The sequence below is a fragment of the Arachis ipaensis genome, chromosome B09 (genome assembly GCF_000816755.2).
Source record: "Arachis ipaensis cultivar K30076 chromosome B09, Araip1.1, whole genome shotgun sequence".
In the NCBI taxonomy this organism is placed as follows: domain Eukaryota; kingdom Viridiplantae; phylum Streptophyta; class Magnoliopsida; order Fabales; family Fabaceae; genus Arachis; species Arachis ipaensis.
Window position 1 is genome coordinate 37,298,742 of NC_029793.2, and position 23,947 is coordinate 37,322,688.

Here is a 23,947-nt window from a genome sequence, read left to right on the forward strand (position 1 = left end):
TCCAACATGCTCCAAAGGTAATAAATCCATTATGCATTATTCACTTCTTGCAAATAGTCAAATACTTGGTTTCTAATACTTAGATGCGGTAAAAATTCAGGGGAGTACAGGATACTACTACTCATGTAGGAGCAAGAAAAAAATAATTCAGTCAATGCATTGAAGAAAGTGCTCGGAAAATAGAAGCGAGGATAACACATAATTCAAGGCTTTCAATGTAAGTATTCGAAATGAACTTTCATATTTTGCATAAAGGTCGCGAAAACTAAAGGATACAATACATAATATTAGGAATGTTAACGTTGGACTGTTAAAATCCTAAATATGAGATGTGCTTCTCAGTATTTTACTATTTTTAAAGACCTCAGGCTCAGCCGATCGATTCCTTTAAATAAGCAAACAAAAATTAATTACAAAGTAACACGCTTTGAGGTAAAAGGTGCAATACAACAAAAACCAATAGAAACCAGAGGAAGATTGCACCATCCTAAAGGAAAATTTGAACTATTCTTCATCTAATTTTTTCTAACCTTATTTTTTTTCTTTGAAACTACAACCCATCCATCCTCTGCTTCACCTGCATCCTTTTTGAGAGGCTCATCATCAATCCGCATGTTACCTGAACTCATGTTTGATTCAGATTTTGGAATGTCCACATCCATGTTTGAAGAAGTAGCTTGCCTAGCACTGCTTTCACCATTTTGACCACCTTGGACATCATCATCTTCCTCATCCTCATCATCATCCTTATCATTCACAATCTATTTCAAAAAAAAAAAAAAATCATAAAAAAAAAACTACTACTACTACTTCAAAATTCAAGTAATGTGGATGAGCTTCCAGTTGTATCTTAGCAAAGATGTAAACAAGAGAAAATGTTCACGTGTCAGCCAACAAAACACTTTTTTCATTATATGTGGGGTTGAGTACATGAACCAAAATGACACCATGATGCGCTATTATGAATCATGTTTGAACATTTAAGCTCATTTAGAAATTAGAAGTTATAGAATTAAAATATTAATGTTTCTCCTCCTATAATATGACCTAAATATAGTATGGGCAAAGCAAACTCATGCATCACATTCCCATCAAATAATATACTTTAACGTTGCTCCCTCCTAAAAATATCCAGTCATATAGGACAAGGAAAAGCCTCAATCAACCATATACACAAGTGTAAATGCAAATTTATAGAATAGCAATATAACACAAGGTTCATACTCATTCCAAAATATTATGCTGTCATTTACCTGTGGCACTGCACGAGGATGCGCAGCTTGGTTAACAATGGCCTGCCTATAACGCTCAATGGTCACAAAGTTTCCTTCTAAGCATTCCTCATGCATATCCATTAGATTTTTAGCTACCTACATTAGTTCGTAATAGTAACATGAACATGGAAAAAATGAGAATCACAAATAAACACTGCAAATACACAGATACATCACAAAGGAGTCATTAGCAGTGGCATACACAGCTTTAATTTCTTTTAAGTTTGAAGAAAAGACCTTAGGACACAGTTCACATTAAGTTTAATCTATGCTGCAAATGGATATGGACACCAGAGCCCTACTTAACTGCTTCTTTTCGAATAAAAATACATACAAAACAAAAGGTATATCAAGATTTTAAAATACAAAATAGAAACATATGACATGTACATGAAAATTGGTGACTAATGATATGTTCATTCCAAAAACTAAAGACTAAATAGAGTACCATTAATTATGCCTATGATGGCCAAATATTAAGTTTTCAGTTTCCAACTATGAATAAAAAGACAGGGAAGACTGATGTTGTGATCGAGGTGGTAAAAAAATTCAACCCTCTCCAAAGAGAGTTTCCTAAGATTCAAACCCTCAACCTTGTAGTTAAAGTTCAACTAACATTCAACCCACTTCCATTGGGCTTAACAAATTAGATAACTTTACTTTCAAACACTATGGTAAACTAACAATAACAACTACATTTAACCCTTAATTATTGCAAACAAGCAACATGAGCAAAATTCAACAACAAATAATATGTATTAATCCAATACAAAAAAGAAAGATGCACCTCTTTAATGCTGCCATAGTCAACCTCTAACATTGAGCGAAAACATGCCATCATCGAGTTTAACCTCCAAGTCATCAATATCAAGCGGCTCTGCGAATCATTCAAAAAATAAAAAAATTAAGGATCTAAAACAAAATAACAATAATTGAAGCAGTGTAATAGCGAGCAACCTCTGGATTGAGTGAACCAGGAGAGGATATCGGTGGCGAGGTTATCGGCCTTGAGGCGGGAGTCAGGGCCACCCCACTGGTTCTCGACGGCGTCACGAAGAGTGGACCAACGCAACAAAACAAAGCCGATGCCTTCACTGAAAAGTGATAATGAGTTTCCTTGTAACCGTTTCCAGTAGGAAATAGAGTGTTCACGGTGCGGTTTGGATCGGTTTTGAGTCAAAAACTCATCTGATTCGAACATTATGTTACTTGCGGTGCGATTTGGATTGGATGATCTTTTTAAAAAAATTCGATCCGATCTGATCTAATTTCGAGCGGTTTGGATTGGACTGGATTTGGGGTTTTGTAAATTAAAAAAATTAAATATATATAATAAGTTTCAACATCAAATTTCAAATAATCAACAATGACATAACAAGTCTTAACAATATTTTAAAAAACCAACGATAACATAACAATAGAAATAAAATTATAGGTTAGTTAAAATAAATAAATAAATCACATTTTGAACATAAAACATCTATTAAATAATAATAATACATGAAAAATATAAAAATGTATAACAAATTGAATATGTTATAAGTATAATTATAAAGATAATAATAAAATAATAATATTATAACACATTGTGCGGTTTGGATTGGATTGAATCAGTTGTGAAAAGTAGATCCGAAATCCGATCCGATCCAGCGGTTTGCAAAAAATAAGATCCAATCAAATCCGAATTAGTGCGGTTTTAATCGATTTTCGATTTAAATTGGATTGAATGAGCAGTTTAATTTAGATCGGTTTGAATTTAAACACCCTAGTAGGAAATGCATATCCACGTTGCACCTTTTTTTTCTGAATTCAAAAAATGAACCTGAGAAGGTTCGAACCTTGCACATTCCTGGGATTTCGGAAGATATGCTCCTTTTAGTCTTTTACTAACCCAGATACATCGTCCTTTTATAGATCACCAATAATAATAAATTTGAATAATTGACCATTTGTACCCATGATAGTTCAGAACGCTGACAAATGTACCCATCGTAGAAGGAAACTGACTTTGTAACCATGAGAGATTGGCTCCGTGTGACAAAAATAGCCTGGCTTGGGTTGGCACCTGCTTCGGGTTTGTATAGTCCTACATGGCAATCCAAACCTCCCAAAGCCCAATCCACGTGGATCTGAACGTTGTATATGTAGGTAATGGTTGAAATGAAAACCCTAGAAAGCTCTCTTCCCCAATTCGAACCATAACCCCAAATCTAAAATTTTGTTGCAATTCGAACCATAACCTAGAGTGATCTCAGAACCCAGCGATGTCATCACACAGATTTAACTCAGATGGAAATTACGAACCCTAACAGATGGTTCATCAGATGTCTTCTATGGGCGGTAAGGGACAGCTGCTGTTGTTGTTGAGGTTAGACAATGATTTCTGAGTTTTAGTTGACAAATTTGGTTTTTTTTTTCTCTCAGACAAGAGATTGCAGATACTTTGTTTTGGTGGATGAACTCGAACAAGGATGGGAGGGCGTGGCAAGATGTTTAGCCAAGAGGAAGTTCGAGCATTGTTATGCAACGCCTGATGATGGATTGACTCTGAATTCAAGGGGGAAAATCTGCAAGCATCCTCAATTATGGCTAAGAAGATAGACAAATTTAGGGTTGAAATTAGGGGTGAAATTAGGGGAATTAGAGTGATGATTATTACTGTTGCACTGGGGTAGCATTTTGTCTGTTTTGTGAGTTGTATTTGGTTATGAAATTATAAGACTTGTAAAAAGAGAGGTCTTTGTTCTGTCATAGTTAAAATTTTTGAATGATATTGGCATAATATGGATTGTTCCTAATTTATACTGGTTTACTTTTCATGTGATACATTGATGTAGATACACAATGTTTGAACTTGTTGCTGCAATCTAAAATGACTCTGATAACATTAAGGATCAAACAGTAAGCTGGAAATTAGCAACCTAATAATTTTGCTTTTCAATATATGAGTAAGGAACAAATTGGATGACGAAAGTGTTGTAATAATAACAATAGTGATATCAAAAAGAGGCAAAAGAAGGCAAGTATATAATTGCTTTAAGAAGTAAATTGTTCATTATATATATATGGATGCTGGAGGTTCCAAACATTCTGATATTAGACAAAAAAGTCAAGTACTGGCCACTGAATTTACACCCTCAAAAAAAGCCTTACTAAGTCAGAACTAAGCAATAGGATGAAAATGCATCAGAAAACACTAGAGTTATGTATCTCACAAGTGTAACCTAACAACAAAAAGCCAGATTCCAAATTTTGCAGTATTAGTCTATGATATTGGGGTCGAGTTACTGCTCCCGCTTGATAAACCATTTTTTCCTCTGCTTGATCCCCGTATCCTGCCTCGACCTCTACCTTGACCTCTCCTTCTATCAGATGTGCCTGAACCTATAGCTGTTGGAGTCACAACTCCAAGTGTGGGCATGAACTGCATGAACCGGGTGCTTGTTCCTGTACTAGCACCTTGCAGTGGATGTGGTGTAGTTTGAGAGTTGTGTGTGGAGGGAGTTGTTGCTGGCTGGTTGGCAGCTGGTGTACTTGGCTGCTGTCTTTGTCCGGTCGGAGGCGGGCGTTTAACACTTCTCCTTTTAACCTGTTTTCTGGTTGTTGCATTGGTTGGTTGTGGCTGTGGCTGTGCAGTTGGTGGGGGAGGCATTTGGTGAGGCTGCTGCAAACCATAGAACAACTCAGTTATTATCACACAAGGTTTGCTAGGCAGCTTAGTTAAATGATTAAAACAATGCACTTACTTGTTGAGTGTTTGTTCTTGCAGATTCGTTTCCTTCTTCAATGGCCTCCTGTTCAGCCTGTGCAGATTCTAATGTCTCCTCATAGTACATTTCAGCCAGTAAATCCTCATCCTCATCATCTGCTGGTGCTTGTGGGGCAGAACTCCCTTCACCTGCAGCTTCCTTACGCTTTTTACAACTTCTCTTATTGTGACCAGCCTAATGATAAACGTATTAGTCATAATTTGAACTAAAAATCACATTTATCAATAACTATAGAACATGACAAAATTTCAACTATAATTGGTTTAACATACCTGGAGGCAATACTTGCAGATAATAGTCCCAATCCTCCTCGTTGTTCTATGAGGGTCACTATTCTCCTTAGGGCCATCATTTCTCTTGTCTCTCTTGAGTGTAGGTCGACCAATTGGTTTTCTATACCGTGGTGGCAGAATGGGGAGGGTATCAACATCGTGCTCCCAGTACTCTTGGCTTGGAACTGGACGCATAGAAATCTGATAGGCTGCATTGTATGCACCCATGGTGAGCCAGTTGTGGGCATATTCTTCTGGCCTTCTGTTCTGGTAAGCCAAAGCAGCATAGGCATGTCTACATGGTAAACCTGTGATTTGCCATAGTTGACAGCTGCATGTATCTTTGCCAAGATCCACACTTACCTTCGTTGGCAAGCAATGCACCTCATACACATTCCCTGCGTCATCTCCAGTAGGCAGAGGCATCCATTTGTTGCTCTCTCGCTTTTTCCTCTCTAATCTGCTCTGTTGGGTTGGTGCTAGTCTTCCGTTGTACCCAACCAAATCTTTTTTGTTTCTAGCCATAATCCTCATTACGTAGCACCTGACTTCCTCCAACATTGTAATTATTGGCTTACCCCTCATCTTCTTAACTTTGGCATTAAACACCTCGCAGTTGTTGTTGGTGTAGTTGTCCAACTTAGGGTATTCACTAAAATGAGCTCTGCTCCATTGTTTAGGACTAATCTTATGCAGGTACTCCCAAGCCCCAGCATTGATGCTTTTCAGTCTCTCCATGGCAGCATTGAAGTCTTGTGTTGTGGTTGCCTTGGCACAAGACCACATGCACATTTTCAGCTGTAAGTCACTCCATTTCTTGCGAAAGTTTTGCCATATATGCATTGCACAGAATCTGTGGTTGGCATTTAGGTAAATCTCTTGTATGGCTGGGATTAGTCCCTATAGTAATTCATTTAAGTAAACACATCTCAGATTTCAAACAAACCAGAAACAAATTTAAGTATTTAGCTAGACAATTTCCCAGCATTCCAATATCAGTCTCAAAACAAAACAGAGTTGTTTATCATCCTAAACCAGATTCCAAATTCCCAGTAACAGTCTCAGCACAAACCATACATAACTAAAACTAAACCAGATTCCAATAATAACTCACAAGTCTCATTGACTATTTAGCTAATCCAACAATCCAAACACATCAATGTTAAATTCCGAAACAGAATTCAGTATTAATCTACTAATGATTAAGCAATGAGATTCCAATTAACTTCTAAAACATACCTAAACAAGACACAAAACAAATAATCAGCCATACATTATTATACATATATTAGGAGAAAACATCAAAGTCACTAAACACATGAATCAGCCATACATGATTATAAGTAAATATGCACAAGTACCTTCTGCATATCTGACATGAAGTTAAACCCATTAGCTTGAAAATCTCCCACATCCTCCTTGAGTATCTCCAAAAACCACTTCCAACTGTCTTTGTTCTCAGATTCAACAACTGCATAGGCAATAGGATAGATATGATTATTTGCGTCCTGTCCTATTGCAGTCAGCAACTGCCCCCCATAGTATCCTCTTATGAATGTCCCATCCAACCCTATAAAAGGTCGACATCCTCCCACAAACCCCTTCTTGCACGCTTCAAAGCAAACATAGATCCTCAGAAAAACTGGATTTGAGTCAGGCATGGGATTCGTTTGGATCCTTACTGTCGAACCTGGATTAGTCTTCAGTATCTGGTTACCATAATCACGAAGTCGTGCATATTGTGCAATCTCAGAACCTTCAATCCACTCTTTTGCTTTCTTCATAGATCTATAAATTTTTCTTTCATTGATTAGTACATCATACTTGCTTCTGAAGTATTGGTCAGCCTCTCTAACTGTCAAATTTGGCTACACTCGTATCCTCTCCTCCAACTCATCTATGACCCACTTTCCATCTGCTGACTTACAGCGATTGTCCCTACTACATGTATGTTCATTTACAAATGTCTTTACCTGAAAACTTGCTGGAAATGTTCTCTTGGCACAGTATATTTGCCAAGGACAGTCCTCATCATAGCATATAGCCTTCGATCTTGTAGAATCACAACGAGCAAAGAATATGCTCCTTCCAATATTGATATTAAACTTTCTGACAGCCTTCCTAAAGTGGCTTAGAGTTTCAAACTCCATCCCAACCTCCAACCGAACCTGGTTAACTGGAGCATCAGCATTGCTCTGAGGAAAAACTGGAGTCTGTTCAGTATCATCGTCACTTGCTATGCTATGCAATTCCTATGATTCATAGCAATGATGACCAGGATTTTCATCAGAGAAATCATCATCATCAACGGGGACGTAGAAGGTTGGAGGCTTGTCTGGATCGGGGTTTGGAATGAAAGACTGGCCTGTAGGGGGCCTCTTAGTTGATCTCCTTTTATTCACCTTTGGCCTTCCCTGAACCTCCTCTGAAGGATTGCTCTGATCATTTTGGGGAGTTCTATTGGTGTCAGAGGGTGGGACTGTCTGAGGGATTGATTGTGAGAGTAGATTCTCATATGGATGTGGGGTGTATTGGGTTAGTTGTTCTGGTTCAAGAGGTGCAGAGACATTGGGTTCAGAAGAAGGGACTGAGTCTGAACAAACAGTGTGTGTTGGTTACTGATCTTGTTCAATAGGTGGCTGGGAAGGTTGGGACTGACTTGATGGTTGTTTATCTGGTATGCCAGGTGTTGGGGGAGGCTGAGAAACCTGTCCTGCCTCAACAGAAACTGAAAGTTGTGGGTCTGCTGTCTCCTGGGCCATAGTGATATTGTCCTCTTTTTAGGCCTCCAAACCAGCCTGTGTATGTGCCTCATAGGCCTCTTCCCTGCTCTGGGCCTCACTCCTTTTTTGGTCATCCATCCCAACTTGCAGATTACTTACAATTTCAGCATCATCCTCATCTTCCACTACTATCAACCTTCTTTTTGGACTCTTTTTCGGAGTTGGAACCCTTTTAGCTCAACGCTTTACTCTCATCTTTGATGGAGTCATGTTGTTCTCCTCAACTAACACGGGCTCATCCACCGGATGCTCTGTATATACATTTATTCTGTTACTGTTCTTCACAGTTGCCTCATACATCCTAACTATATCCATGTCAACCTTGAGGTCCCTCAACCCATCATCAAACCCTTTCCCAGGTTCCAGCCAGAAAAAATTAGAAACAGATGTATATCCTATGTCCTTCACCAAATCAGAAACGAAAAAACCATTCAAGGTATCAACATTAACCCTCTCTATCTCTGTGACTTCACCACCAACGTAACTAAGCTTCCCACACGGCCCTCTCTCAAACCGTCCTCTATGATTAATACACAGTGTTATATGGATGGTGGCCATTCCTGAAACTGAAATAAACCAACACATTCTAAGAAAACAATGCATGTTACTACACCTAACACAAACCATAAATCAACTACTTCAGCACCTAACACAAACCCTAAATCAATTAATCAACTAATTTAGCAATTCTCAGCCACGATTTCATATGGTAATGTAATCTGTCTAACTAGTCTCATTCAAATTTGAAATAAATTAACACTGGCAATGACATACCTCAGCTCTCTGCCGACCAAAGGGGGTGACCTCTACACCGTCGGCGACGAAATCCCAGGGTTCGAGCTCTGCTGCCTATTCCTTGCAAGTTTCTCTTCCACGTTCTCGTTTTGATGGCTCTGTACTGCTCCCAATGCCTTTTCCGACTTTGGAATGACAACGTTGAAAGCCGTAGCTTCAGGGTGATGGTTTGGGAGTGTTCCCGGCGTCTTCTCCGGCTTGGAAACAAAAGGACGTTCTCTGCTAGGGCATCAGCAAAGTCCCGCGAATTTTCCTTCAATGTTTAATTGAAATTATAAATTATTATTTGTTTAGGTTATTATTTTCAAATTTTAAATTATTTTATTTGTTTGGATTGTTTTACTTAGGTTATTATTTTTTAAATTTTAAATTATTTTATTTAGGTTGTTATTTTTTAAATTTTAACACTATTTTTTAAAAAATTATTAATTCTTTTTAGCATTATTTTTAAAATTTTGTTGATTTTTTAAAAAAAATTACAGCTACATACATTCTTTTAAAGAAATTTAGAGTTTTAAAAAAATTTACGTTAATTGTACTTTCGATTGTTACATATTAATATTACTATAAAGATTTACGTTAATTTAGAGTTTTAAAAATTGTCAATTTATTTACTTTGTCTGTAAATTTTATTTAAATTCAAATTAAAATCAATCAAATTTTATAAATGGAGAGTTTATATGTTAACGTGGCGTTCATACGTTGAATCTGAGAGTGTATTTGCTTAAGTGTTGTCATTAAAAATTTTTCAATTTATATTTATAAATTATAAATTATTATTTGCTTGGATTGTTATTTTCAAATTTTAAATTATTTGTTTGGGTTGTTTTACTTAAGTTGTTATTTTTTAAATTTTAAATTATTTTATTTGTTTAGATTATTTTGCTTAGGTTGTTATTTTTTAAATTTTAAATTATTTTATTTAGGTTGTTATTTTTTAAATTTTAGATTGTTATACTTGGATTGTTATTTTTTAAATTTTAAATTATTTTACCTAAATTGTTATTTTTTAAATTTTAACACTATTTTTTAAAAATTTGTTAATTCTTTTTAGCATTATTTTTTAAAATTTTGTTAATTGTATTTTAAAAATTACAGTGTTCTTTTAAAGAAATTTAGAGTTTTAAAAAGATTTACGTTAATCGTACTTCGATTGTTACATATTAATATTACTATACAGATTTACGTTAATTTAGAGTTTTAAAAATTGTCAATTTATAAAGATTTATATTATTGGATATCTTGCTGAAATTTAAAACAAAAAAATTCTTGAAAATAATAGCAAATCCATCAAGTACAATATTATTAAATTAAAGATTAATGATGGATAATTATACATTTATTTTTATAAATATAAAAATTTTGATAATATCATTATATATAATTTGATATTATTTTATTGGTAGTTACTTTTTTAGTTATAATTATTTTTTGTTTATTTTGTTATAAAAAATATATTTAACATTAAATATTTTATTTGATATAAAAAAATAATGGAGTGTATACTTTTTGGCAATTATGCACATGAATTAAATGCTTTTTTGGGATCCGGCAATAAGAATGAAGCTATTGTCGTCTTACAATTTGTTAGAGTGAAGTTATATAACGCTAATATTTATCCATAATTTTTTAACAATATATTTTTATACGTGAGCTTTTACTCATTTTTTATATGAATTTTTACTCATTTTGTATTAAATTATATTTTTCAAGAAAAATTGTTTTACAAAATTCCATGTATGGCACAAAGATATTCTTCAATTTTGAAGATGCAAATGTCATCCAATTTAAAAATAGGTGGGTATATTTTTTGTCTAATTCTTTAGTTTCATACTATGTGTGTTATCTAACATAGTTTTTTTTTTTTGCTTTATTTATCTAACTTTGTAAGATTTGAAGAACCTAGGGATAACATCGGCGGAATTCCAAATGAGGCTGCATTCTTAAAAATTTATCAACGCAAAATCATTGAACAGTTAAAAGAATTAGATACGGTAATTTTCTTTTTTTGAAAAAAGTTGAGAAAAAATAATGGAAATTCGTTGTACATAGATTATTTTTGTTTATTCATCTTATTTATTTAGGTATATCTTTTAGATTTAAAAACTCACCAAATTCAAGAAATTTAAATCATTAAGTTTTTTTTTTTTTCAGAATTTTGTTTGTGTTATCTTAACTACTATAAGTCATATTATGGATACTCTCCAGACTAGTGGTACGGCCAATGTGAATGCAACAGGTCCACATATACTTTTACAAAAACTTTCAAATGTTCAAGTTGTGGTCGTCTCCTTTTATCCATAACTACAATGTTATTTATTTATTTTTTTAAATTAAAATCTATGCACATTGGATTAGATATTGAATAAGTCTATATTTAACTTTTTTTTATGTTACCTTTTTTTAAGCAGGTACCGAATAAAGCTTGGTGTCATTGATGATTCTGACTGTGCATGTTTCGTAGTCTTTGACAATGAGGTAAAACAAATTTTGGGAAAGAACTGTGTAGAGATACTTGATCCACTCTTATTGGTAAGTTCTAACCAATATTTATTTTTAAAAACATTAGTGAAGATATTTTTAATAGAAATTTTTATATTATTTATTATTAATATATTATGTAATACCCTGTAGAAAGGAGATCTATCGGATATACCTACACTTTTGTTCAACCTAATTGATAAGACATTTCTCTTTATCATTGAAGTTCAAATATCTGATAATCCACATTTTTCACTTTCTTAAAAAGTTAAGAAGATGACTGATAATGTGAACCTCATAAATAAATTCAAAGAGACTCACCCTATTCAAATTGTGAGTATAATTATAAGTGTACTTTCTATTAAAAATCAGTTTATTTTTTGCTTCCTTAGTCATTAGTAGTATCTAATTTATAAATAATAATTAATAATTAACTATAATTTTAGGATGTTGACTACACTGGTAGTTTGCTTCTAATTTCAAAGGCATCCTCAATCATTGAAGGAAAAAAGTAGAAGGTGCTAAGGTATTTGTTCAAAAAATAAATTTTATGTTTGTTTATTCTTTCAAAATTGGATCTTAATTTTATTCAAAAAATATTATTGAGATAAAATCAAAGGTTAGAAAGAAGTCTTTAATTTAACGTGGTATTTTGTACAGAATTTGTTGCTTGAATTCTCTAATGAAGTTGCGGCCAATAATGAATCCGAAGTGTTGGAAAATGCTATTACAACAACTAAGCGATTATCCTCGGAGTCGGAAGATTCGAAGGTGGAAGGAGATACCTCAACTTGCAAGAAGATCAAGATTGAAAATTAAACTTGAGAATTTGGATGCACATATTTTGGAATCCCTTTTAGAGTCTATCTAATAGAATAATGCCAAGTATATATTTGTTTTGGTAAAAACATTGTCTTTTTTTGAGTTGTTATTTTTCTTTTGGTTCTTTTCAATTTTTATGTTTGAAATTTAGAATTTTTTAAATATAAATTGAAGTTATTTGATTATTACTTGTGGTTTTATTTTTAATTTGTTTCACACCGTTGATATTCTGATAATTTCTAATTTAATATTTAATGTCATAAAGTTATAAATTCCTTCTTTGAATTATTGTTGATACAATTAAGTTTTTTTTTATTTGTCACATTTATAAATTTTTTCTGTTTACTTTGTTTACATAGTTATTTTTTAGATTATCTCTGCACAACAATAGAGGTACTTTCATCTTTTTCTCTCTTTTTACTTATAAGCTATTAATTTTCAATCTCTTTATTTAAGAAAATGAAAAAAATTAACTATAAGTTGAATTTATTGATCGTGAGATTAAACTTATATTTATAAAAAAAAAACTTTTGTAAAAAAAATATATATTATTTTTCGTAAAATATGTTTACGTAACTAAATAAATGAGAATGAAAAGGAAATTAAAGCAGTCATTGAATTTACGTAACTAATATTGTTGGTGATGAATCAGAAATTAAAATTTCAGATGATTTATTGATTACAACTACTGATGACCCTCTCTTTCATTTAGTAGACTTTGCATATCCAAATTTGTTGCAAAACATATCAGATTATAGATATTTTTAGAGTAGGGCAATTTTTGCACCCACGCTTGAGAGTGTCGAGAAGGTAAACAATTTTTTCTTGACAATATTTCCAGGGATGGGAAAGGAGTATTTGAGTTCTGACACAACATGCAAGCTGATGAGAATGAAGATGTACAACAAGAGTGGTTCACACTAGAGTTTCTAAATGACATCAAATATTCGGGACTACTCAATCACAAGTTGATTTTGAAGCCAAGAATCGCTGTAATGCTACTGTGAAACATAGACTAGAGTTCAGGTTTATGCAACGGAACAAGATTAATAGTTAACGAACTTGGCAGCAATGAAATTGGAGCGACTGTAGTGATCGGTAGAAATATTGGAGATAAAGTGTATATTCCAAGAATGAACTTGATCCCTTCAGATTCAGGGTTGCCATTTATGTTCCAATGGAGGCAATTTCCATTAACAGTATATTTTGCAATGACCATTAATAAGAGTCAGGGTCAATCATTATTACATGTAGGACTTTACTTGCCAAAATCAGTGTTCACCCATGGACAACTTTATGTTGCTTTGTCAAGAGTTAAGAGTCGTAGTGGCCTCAAGGTTTTAATTCTAGACAAAGACGGCAATCTAAACTCATCAACAACAAATGTCGTATTCAAAGAAGTTTTTAATAATATTTAGGTAAGAATAATATTATTTTCATTTTAATAGCATGTTATGATTTACACTTTTGTATAAATATTTACTGTAGATATAACTAATTTATCTATATAACTCTATTTTCAGATTTGAGATGAAATGTGTAACAAGGAGCACAACATCATATGCCAATTGCTTTTCTAATGAAGTTAGTAAGATACTAGGTCGTCGATAAATTTTTATTAGCCTTTTGATATAAAATTTAGTGTAAAATTGACATGTTATTATTACAGTTATATATGTTCTTATTTTTTTCATATCTCCCTCCTTATGGTTCAAGAATATTATAGACTTTAAACTCTTCTATTTACTTTTTACTTTGAATAATAATTTAATATTTTTTATTAGATTTTTCTCTTCATATTAAAATTATTGGTTAAATTAAAATTTATATATAATTTAATTAAATTTAAGTTATTTAAAATATTTTTTAGTGTATTATAATTTTATATATTTATTTAATTATTGTTAAGTCAAACGATTTGATCAGTGATCCACCGATTGAATCACTGATCCAGTGACCCAATAACTTGACTGGATTAATTACTGATTTGATTTTAATAACTATGAGCAAATGGGTCGAAATTTGTTGGGTGAGTTCGCATAACTCATCAAATAAGATAGATCGAACGAGAAATTTGCATGACAAAAAAAATTAGAAATTTGAAACCGTTATAATCAAGTTGGGTTGGTCTAGTGGTTAGTTCACTAGTCCGTTTAAGCAAGTGTTGGGGTTCGAATTTCGCCTTGTGTATGCAGCAATCTATTAGCCAGTAGCAAATTTTTAAATAGAGCTCACTGCGGTAGATTAGTCCTTAGCTTGCCGGACTGAGAGATACCGTGAATAAAAAAAGAAGTCTGCCTAATCCACAAATATTGGCGGGACGAGCTTGCTCAGCAGGCTTTTGGCTTTTAAAATGATAATTGAATTTGGAATATTACTTTTGTGCTTGTATTTGGAATGTTTGTTCATTTTATTTAAGTTATAATTTGGATTATGTTTGATTGATTAGAAACTTGTACAATGTTTAACTATATATTCGGATAATATTTATTTTACTTTGAACAATGTTACTTTTATTATTTTGATTTAAAATACTTGGTTAATGATGATGTTTATTAGATATTTAGAATTATAAAGACTTTAGTGTTTATGAATTTAGAAATTATAATTTTTTTGTCTTTAAAAATTATAAATTTGTTAAAATATTTGTGAAATTATATATTTTTTAATATTTAATAAATTTAATAAATTTTTTTTAAAAAAAGAGAGAATTGGCGACCCGTCAATCCACCGTTAGGCGGGACGGGGTAGAAATTTGGGACTGCCTCAATAGATAGGGTAAGGCAGGCTAATCAGCCAAAATGATGGCCTTTTGAGGGCGGGTTATAAACAATGTCATTTAAGCTTTTATTAAAAAAATGTAAGAAAAAAATTTAAAAAAAAAAGTACAAACCATTTGAGCTTAACCTCGACTAGTTCAATCGGTGTGCCAACTTTCCACTAATTCTAGCAATTTCTTGATCGATTCAATATAAATTTATTTTCATAAGTGTTAGATTGATTAGAAGATCGATTTTCAGTTAACTCAATCAAACTAATTGATCTTTCAAACTATATAAGAAGTAGGGGTAAAATTAGGCCGAACTACTTGATGGGGACTTGTGGCTAGACTCATGTTGTAGTAATAGTATTAATTTAATATTTTTTATTAGATTTTTCTCTTCATATTAAAATTATTGGTTAAATTAAAATTTATATATAATTTAATTAAATTTAAGTTATTTAAAATATTTTTTAGTGTATTATAATTTTATATATTTATTTAATTATTGTTAAGTCAAACGATTTGATCAGTGATCCACCGATTGAATCACTGATCCAGTGACCCAATAACTTGACTGGATTAATTACTGATTTGATTTTAATAACTATGAGCAAATGGGTCGAAATTTGTTGGGTGAGTTCGCATAACTCATCAAATAAGATAGATCGAACGAGAAATTTGCATGACAAAAAAAATTAGAAATTTGAAACCGTTATAATCAAGTTGGGTTGGTCTAGTGGTTAGTTCACTAGTCCGTTTAAGCAAGTGTTGGGGTTCGAATTTCGCCTTGTGTATGCAGCAATCTATTAGCCAGTAGCAAATTTTTAAATAGAGCTCACTGCGGTAGATTAGTCCTTAGCTTGCCGGACTGAGAGATACCGTGAATAAAAAAAGAAGTCTGCCTAATCCACAAATATTGGCGGGACGAGCTTGCTCAGCAGGCTTTTGGCTTTTAAAATGATAATTGAATTTGGAATATTACTTTTGTGCTTGTATTTGGAATGTTTGTTCATTTTATTTAAGTTATAATTTGGATTATGTTTGATTGATTAGAAACTTGTACAATGTTTAACTATATATTCGGATAATATTTATTTTACTTTGAACAATGTTACTTTTATTATTTTGATTTAAAATACTTGGTTAATGATGATGTTTATTAGATATTTAGAATTATAAAGACTTTAGTGTTTATGAATTTAGAAATTATAATTTTTTTGTCTTTAAAAATTATAAATTTGTTAAAATATTTGTGAAATTATATATTTTTTAATATTTAATAAATTTAATAAATTTTTTTTAAAAAAAGAGAGAATTGGCGACCCGTCAATCCACCGTTAGGCGGGACGGGGTAGAAATTTGGGACTGCCTCAATAGATAGGGTAAGGCAGGCTAATCAGCCAAAATGATGGCCTTTTGAGGGCGGGTTATAAACAATGTCATTTAAGCTTTTATTAAAAAAATGTAAGAAAAAAATTTAAAAAAAAAAGTACAAACCATTTGAGCTTAACCTCGACTAGTTCAATCGGTGTGCCAACTTTCCACTAATTCTAGCAATTTCTTGATCGATTCAATATAAATTTATTTTCATAAGTGTTAGATTGATTAGAAGATCGATTTTCAGTTAACTCAATCAAACTAATTGATCTTTCAAACTATATAAGAAGTAGGGGTAAAATTAGGCCGAACTACTTGATGGGGACTTGTGGCTAGACTCATTTTAGACTCGTCTCAACTCATTATTAAATAGGCCTGGTTTGAACTTTTTGAAAAACTTATTAATTAAAATTATGGACGATAAATATGATCATGATATGTCACTAACGATTAATATATAAATAAATTTTTACAAATTATAAATTATAAATTCTAAACTGCATTTAATGTCAATTTAGATTTTTTAAATTTATTATTTTGAGTTATAATTAATGAAATAGACTTTTTAAATAGACTCATAAACTTGTCAAGCTTTTAAACAGGTCAAATTTGAGCATTAAAAAAGTCTATAAAAAATAACAGGTCTAGATTTAAAATATTTATTTGTAACATAAGCCAAACTTGTTTAAGTCGAAACTCGAGTCAGCTTAACCTTTTTCTACCCCTATCAAAAAGAAAAAGTGAAAAATAACTTGTGGTTGGAGTTGTGATCCGCAACATTACTTGCTTTAGCCAAGTCTCAAATCGGATTTATTTATTATAAAGTAAAAATTTATGTTATAAAGCAAAGATTTTTACCATTAAATCTAAGACCTTCGTGCTAATTAAAGTTGGTTTGTCTATTTTGTTATTTACTTTTAGGATATGAAATTATATTGTTTTAGTGTATAAGTCTGTTTTGTTAAAAAAAATCCAAGAATATTTTGAGTTTCAACTAACGAGTTTTTAAAACAAATTTTACATGAAATTAGCAATTATTTCTCTTAATTAAATGGTAAAAATGACCATTTTACTTTTTTTTTCTACTGAACTGACTAGAACGATCCAATTTTTAGAATAATACAAGTTTAAAACACGTGCAATATACAGATAGCATCCATCTACATACGAATATATTTAGTATTATTTATAGGTAATACGCGATTAAAAAATGATAAAAAAATATGAGATATTAAAAATTTGTATGATGTATAGTTAATTCTAATTAAAAAATAATGTAAAAATTGACACTACAAATTTATATCAAAATCAAACTTTTAAAAAATATCAACGCAAAAAGTAAAAGAAATAGCAAAAGCATCACAACAATCAGGTGCAATAATTTAATCTATAAAATTTATCTATAAACAATATTTAATGTATGAAACTATGGGGTCAAATAGTTATATTATTTTAGTACTAAAAATTATATTTTTTTTTTGTGACTACTAAAAATTATATTTAAATGTAGGTTAAATATGATTATTGTGTTTGTGACTGAGGAATATTCTAGTATGAAAAATATCATGATAAAATAATGATGAGCTGAGGTGTACAAAAATTTGTTAGAATTTTATTAGAATATGTAGTTGGTATATTTCTTTCGTAAAGGTGTAATAACTAATAAGTGTTACTCTGAGCGCATATATATTATGCACATATAATAGAATAAAGTGAAATTTTCACCACTATATTCCTCTCTTTTTTCTGAACTTTGCCTATTTATACGTAGTTTACTTTACTCACCATTATATTTTGCTAAAGAACAGAATTTTTTCATAATGCGGTCAGCGTGGAAGGTAGCAAAAAAAGTGAATTATTCACCACGTATGAGGCATACTTCTGCGTAAAGTTCGTGAGATAAGAGCTTGTCAATTCGTTCATCTACGACGACTGAGAATGAAGGAGTGACAAATCCAGAACATCAAATTTTTACCGCTGCTGATTTTCAAAAATTTGTTAAGATGATGGCTCAATTCTCCAAGCGACCACTACAAAACCAAGCTCACAAGATCCATCAAGCTGCTTTTACCTACATCCCAGTAAAACTCCAGAACTCTCATTCACAAGTCACAACTACTTCATTAACAACCCTAAATTATCACAGTTGGTTCAAATCCATTTGGATTTTCTTGAAGTCAAAGAATAAAATTAAATTTGTAGATGGCACTCTCTTAAAACCCAATAAAGATGATGACACTTATGAAGCATGGGATCGATCTAATTTCTTTGTCTTGTCATGGTTGCATGGCTTACTGAATTCTGAAATTCTGCAAAGCATTTTTTGGTGTGGCATATGAGCTTTGGAAGGACCTAAAGCACAGGTTCTATGAGAAAGATTTATTTTAAATTGCCGAGCTGAAAGAAGATTTGTTCACCACAAAGTAAGATGAGTTGTCCACCACCTTTTATTATAAAAAATTGAAAGCTATTTGGGAAGAATTAGATGAATTTCGACCTATACCCACTTGTCTTTGTGAAAGCACTTGTAGTTGTGGTTTGGATATAATGCACCAGTATAGACATCAGTCATATGTGATTCGATTCAGAGGTCTTAATGACTAATATGTAAATGTACACTCTCAAATAATACTCGTGAAGTCTTCCAAATGTTACAATAACTTTTTCTCTTCTTCTCCAACAAGAAAGACAACAAGTGCACAATATTGAGCCTAATTCTAAGGCATTAGTAAATTCTGCTGCCATTAATATTTTTGAAATAAAACCAAATGGTCAATGAAATTGTGAATTTTGAGCCACACCCTCTAATATTCATGGTTGAGGAAAGAAGCGTAGTGTGCGTGGAAGAGGTAACGAAAGAGGTGCATTTTGACTATGTTCATACTGTGACAAAATAGGACATTTGGTAGACACTTGATACCATACACATGACTTTGCACCACACATGCAAAAAAATCAAGTTAAGGCAGTGAATCGCATTATGACTTCTATTAATATTATCAATGCGATAGAGAATGAAGAAGTCAGCATCACTCCTCCTAAAAAGGATGAGAACATCAATTTAGATAGCTTGTTTTCACCTAAGCAAAAGAAAGCATTAATAGCACTCTTTTAATAACATCAAGAATTTTTTAATAATGAAAATTTGACAACAATTCACGTACCATCAATAGATATATATCATATCCTTTTTTTTTCACTCATGTTTTAAGTTCACATGATTAAATTTTAGACACAGGAGCCACTTCCCATATTTCTTTTACTCTCAAACATTTTTAGTCAATTAAATATATCAATCCAGTCTTATGTCAAATAGTTTCAAAATTGTTATAACCATATGTAGAATAGTTTTTTTTTTTCCAGAAAATTTCTACTTGACTGAAGTTCTATATGTATCTACGTTTAAATGCAATCTAATTTCAGTTTCAAAAGCAACTAATGTACTATCTTACTGATTTATGTTCAATGCTCATGACTGTGAACTATAGATGTGGCTTATCTCAAAGATGATTGGAGTTACTAATTAGAAAGGGAATTGTATACAATGAAATTCCAAGCTATAGTGGGTGCTACCATAACTGCATCTGCAAAAGAAAAATCAGAAAAATCATATATATACTTCACAAAGTATTTTTTGGCATCCTAAATTAGGATATATTTTTCATTTTATAGATTTTAACAATTACAAAAAACTCATCCATTCATTACATATCCTAAGAATGATATACCATGTGATTCATGTCATTTGGCTAAACAAGAAAGATTACCTTTTTCAATCACTTTTAGTAAATCTAAATCTTTGTTTTATTTGATCCGTGTTAATATTTGGGATCCCATTTTTAGTCTAACTACTTCCGTCAATAAATATTTTCTCACTACTATTAAAGATAAAAGTATATTCATTTGATTATTTTTCATGAAAAATAAATTTAAAATCAGTAATTTGTTTAAAAATTTTATTCAAATGATTCATACACAAAGGGGTCATAGTTAAAGTTGTAAGATCTAACAATGGACCAAAATTCTTGATGAAATCTTTCTACAAAAAAATTAATTTTGCATCAAACAAGTTGTCCTAAATGATCAGCACAGCAAAATAGTAGGATAGAAAGAAAATATTAAGCTATCTGGCAAGAGCGCTTCTCTTCACTGCTAACATACCAAACTACTTTTGACACTATACAATGACACAAGCTATTTATATTATTAATAGAGTATCTCCTGTCACAATTAATAATTTTAATCTATTAAATTCTCAACAATTCAATTCCAAATTTAAGTTATTTAAAAGACTTCGCATGCTTGGCTTTTGCTTTTACTTTACAAGCACATACAAAGAAATTAGATCATATATAAAAAAGTGTATTTTTCTTGGATATAAAAGTGGTACAAAAGAATATATTTTACTTAGACATTTAAACTAGAAAAATATTTATATCAAGAAATGTTATTTTTTATGAAAGTTACTTCTCTTTTCATAAGGATACATCACAAATTAGTTAATCTCAAAGCAAAAGTAAAAGCTCTGAAACGAATATTCAACATGGAATAAAAATGTTAATTAATCTATTTGATGATTTTACTTTAAACAATGGCTTCAATCCAAATGTTATTGGTGATAAAATTTTTACTAACCTGATTTTTTCACTAAATACTAATTTAGGAACAAATTATAATTCTTCTACATCTAACATGCTACCTTATTCATAGGAGACAAGACATAAATGATACATCAAACACTGATTTACAAAAAAATATTATAAATTCGTCATCTTCTTCTCATAATATACATTTATGTCTACCATCTCAAAACTTACATCCATCTCATATCACACAGTAACAAAACACTAATTTGAGAAAATCTTATAGAGAAAGAAAACAACCAACTTTTTTAAAAGAGTATCATTATATGCAACTCACAGTTTCTACTCATTAAGCTTCATCATCTTCCTACATCAAGCACCCAATATTCAAGTATGTGTCCTATGACATACTATTAGCATGACATAAGGCATTTTCAATTGTTATCTCCTTTATCATAGAATCAAAAAATTATGAAGAAGCTATTCTTCATGACTGATGGAAAAATGCTATTAGAAAATAATTGAAAGCTTTAGAGAAAAATAAGACATGGAGATTGACTCCTCTACCTATTGGGAAGAAGACTATCAACTATCAATGGGTACTCAGAACAAAATTCTAAATAAATGGTGAAGTCAAAAGACACAAAGCAAGGCTAGTTGCAAGAAGTTTTACCCAAATAATTAGTTTTGACTACTTTGATATTTTTAGTTCAATGATAAAACTCATTATATTGAGGATGCTATTAGCCATTGCAGCAATGAAAAATTGATATGTGTACCAGATAGACATAAATTTAACTTTCTTGCATGGTGATTTATTTAAGAAAGTTTATATGAAGCCTCCTTTTGGATTACAAACTTCAAATAGTTTGGTTTGCAAGTTGAAAAGATCTTTATATGGCTTGAAACAAGCCAGCAAAAAATGGTACCAAAAACTATGCTGTATTTTTATATAAATTAGTTACACTCAATCTAAATTAAATTAGATAGTTACTTATTTACTAAAAATCTGATGCAGATTTTACATGTATTTTGGTTTATGTTGATAATCTTGTGCTGAGTGACAATGATTGGACTGAAATTGTGAGAATTAAAAGATTTTTTGATGATAGGTTTAAAATTAAAGACCTTGGTGATTTGAAATTATTTCTTAGACTTGAAATTGTTAGAAGTAAGCAAGGCATATCTATGTACCAAAAAAAATGCTTTGGATCTTCTTGATGAATTCGAGTTAATCAATGCAAAGCTAATAGCTACACCAATTGACTATACAATGCAGCTTTCCAGGAATCAAGGATCCCTCTTGATGATGTGAGACCTTACAGAGGATTGATAGGTCGTTTAGTCTGTCTAACAAATACCCATTCAAATATATGTCTTGCAGCGATTAAACTAAGTCAATTTCTAAATTATGCTTCCACTAAGAGTTTTCAAGCTGCCCTCCATATCCTTTGATATCTTAAAGAAGTTCTAGCAAAAAACATGTTGCTTTCTACTTTAAATGATCTCACATTTACTGCTTTTTCTTATTCTGATTGGGGATGATGTTCTGACACTTGCCGTTTTGTCTTAGGTTTTTGTTTCTTTCTTGGCAAGTCATTGATATGCTAGCGTAGTAAAAACTAACACAGTCGCACGTTTCTCAGCTGAAACTGAGTATAGATCAATGACACTTGCTACTTGTGAAGGAGTTTGGCTCTCCTATCTATTACAAGACTTCAAGCTATCACTCCAATGTCTAATTACATTCTATTGTGATAATCAATTAGCCTTGCATATTGCCACGAACCCAGTCTTTCATGAACGAACCAAAAATATCAAAATTGATTGTCATACTGTGCGTGATAAAGTCCTATAAGGAGTATTAAAACTTCTTCCAATTTTTTCGACCAATCAAGTAATCGATATTTTTACAAAATCTCTAACTCTTGCTCTTTTTTCTTCTTGCACTTTTAAAATAGGAATGATTAATTTTCATGCTCCCAAACTAGAGGGGGTGTGACTAAGGAATATTCTAGTGTGAGAAAATATCATGATAAAATGATGATGAGCTGAAGTGTATAAATATACGAACATTTGTTAGGATTTTATTAACTCTGGTACTATTACTCTTCTTGCTTGTGAGTGATTTCTTCAATGGCAGGCCGTATGTGATTGACACTGGTTTGAGTAGCTGCCAATACTCTTCTGGATCTGAATCCCAGGTTTAGTGTGGATCCATCTCTACTTGAGGGTGAAGTACGTACAGTCCATTCTTCTTTATGATCCTACTCAAAACGCCACAGACAAGGTCGGTTCTTCCGAATCAGAGAACGCTGCATCTTTGGGTTCTAGCCTCTACCACAGAGACCCTAATCTCCCCAGAAATCGGCTGAACTGATGTCTCGAGAAGTTCCTAACGAAGTCTTGGATTAGCCATCTGAGAGATGTTTATTCAAGCTGTTGGTTCGTCATTGTCCGGTGAAAGACGCACTCTGAACCCAAGTAGACGCGGGTGTTTGTTAGGCACGTTCATCTTAATGTGATGAACAGAGCTAATTTGTTAGATTATCCTATTCACCACGATGAAGTACGAATATACATCTTAGAATTATCAAACACAGATCGAAGAGAAACAGTAGTACTTTTATTAATTCATAGGACTCAGTAGGGATCCTCCCCTAAACCTAGGAGGTTTAGAAACTCATACTGAGGTGAAAAACAATAGTAAAACGTGTATGATGGTAAAAATGATGTAAAAGTCTCGAATAACATGAATAAAATCCCTTAAATACTAAACAATGACTAGTAAGGGTAAAATAGTCTTTCTAGTACTAAAATCCGCTTCTGGGGCCTACTTGGTGAGTGTTTAGGCTAAACTTTGATGAGATCCACGTGCTATGAAGTCTCTTGGGCATGGAATGCCAGCTAGGGGGTCCTCTCTGGGCGTCTGGACATTGGGCTCTGCTCCTTGGGCGCTGGACGCCAAAAAGAGGCCAGGAAGCTGGCGTTGGATGCCAGTTTTGGACCTTCTAATCCAAAACAAT

The 23,947-nt window shown here is 32.2% G+C and overlaps 1 pseudogene; it reads right to left on the minus strand.

Annotated features, from left to right (window-relative positions):
* On the minus strand, positions 219 to 19,006 carry LOC107615379 (annotated as a pseudogene).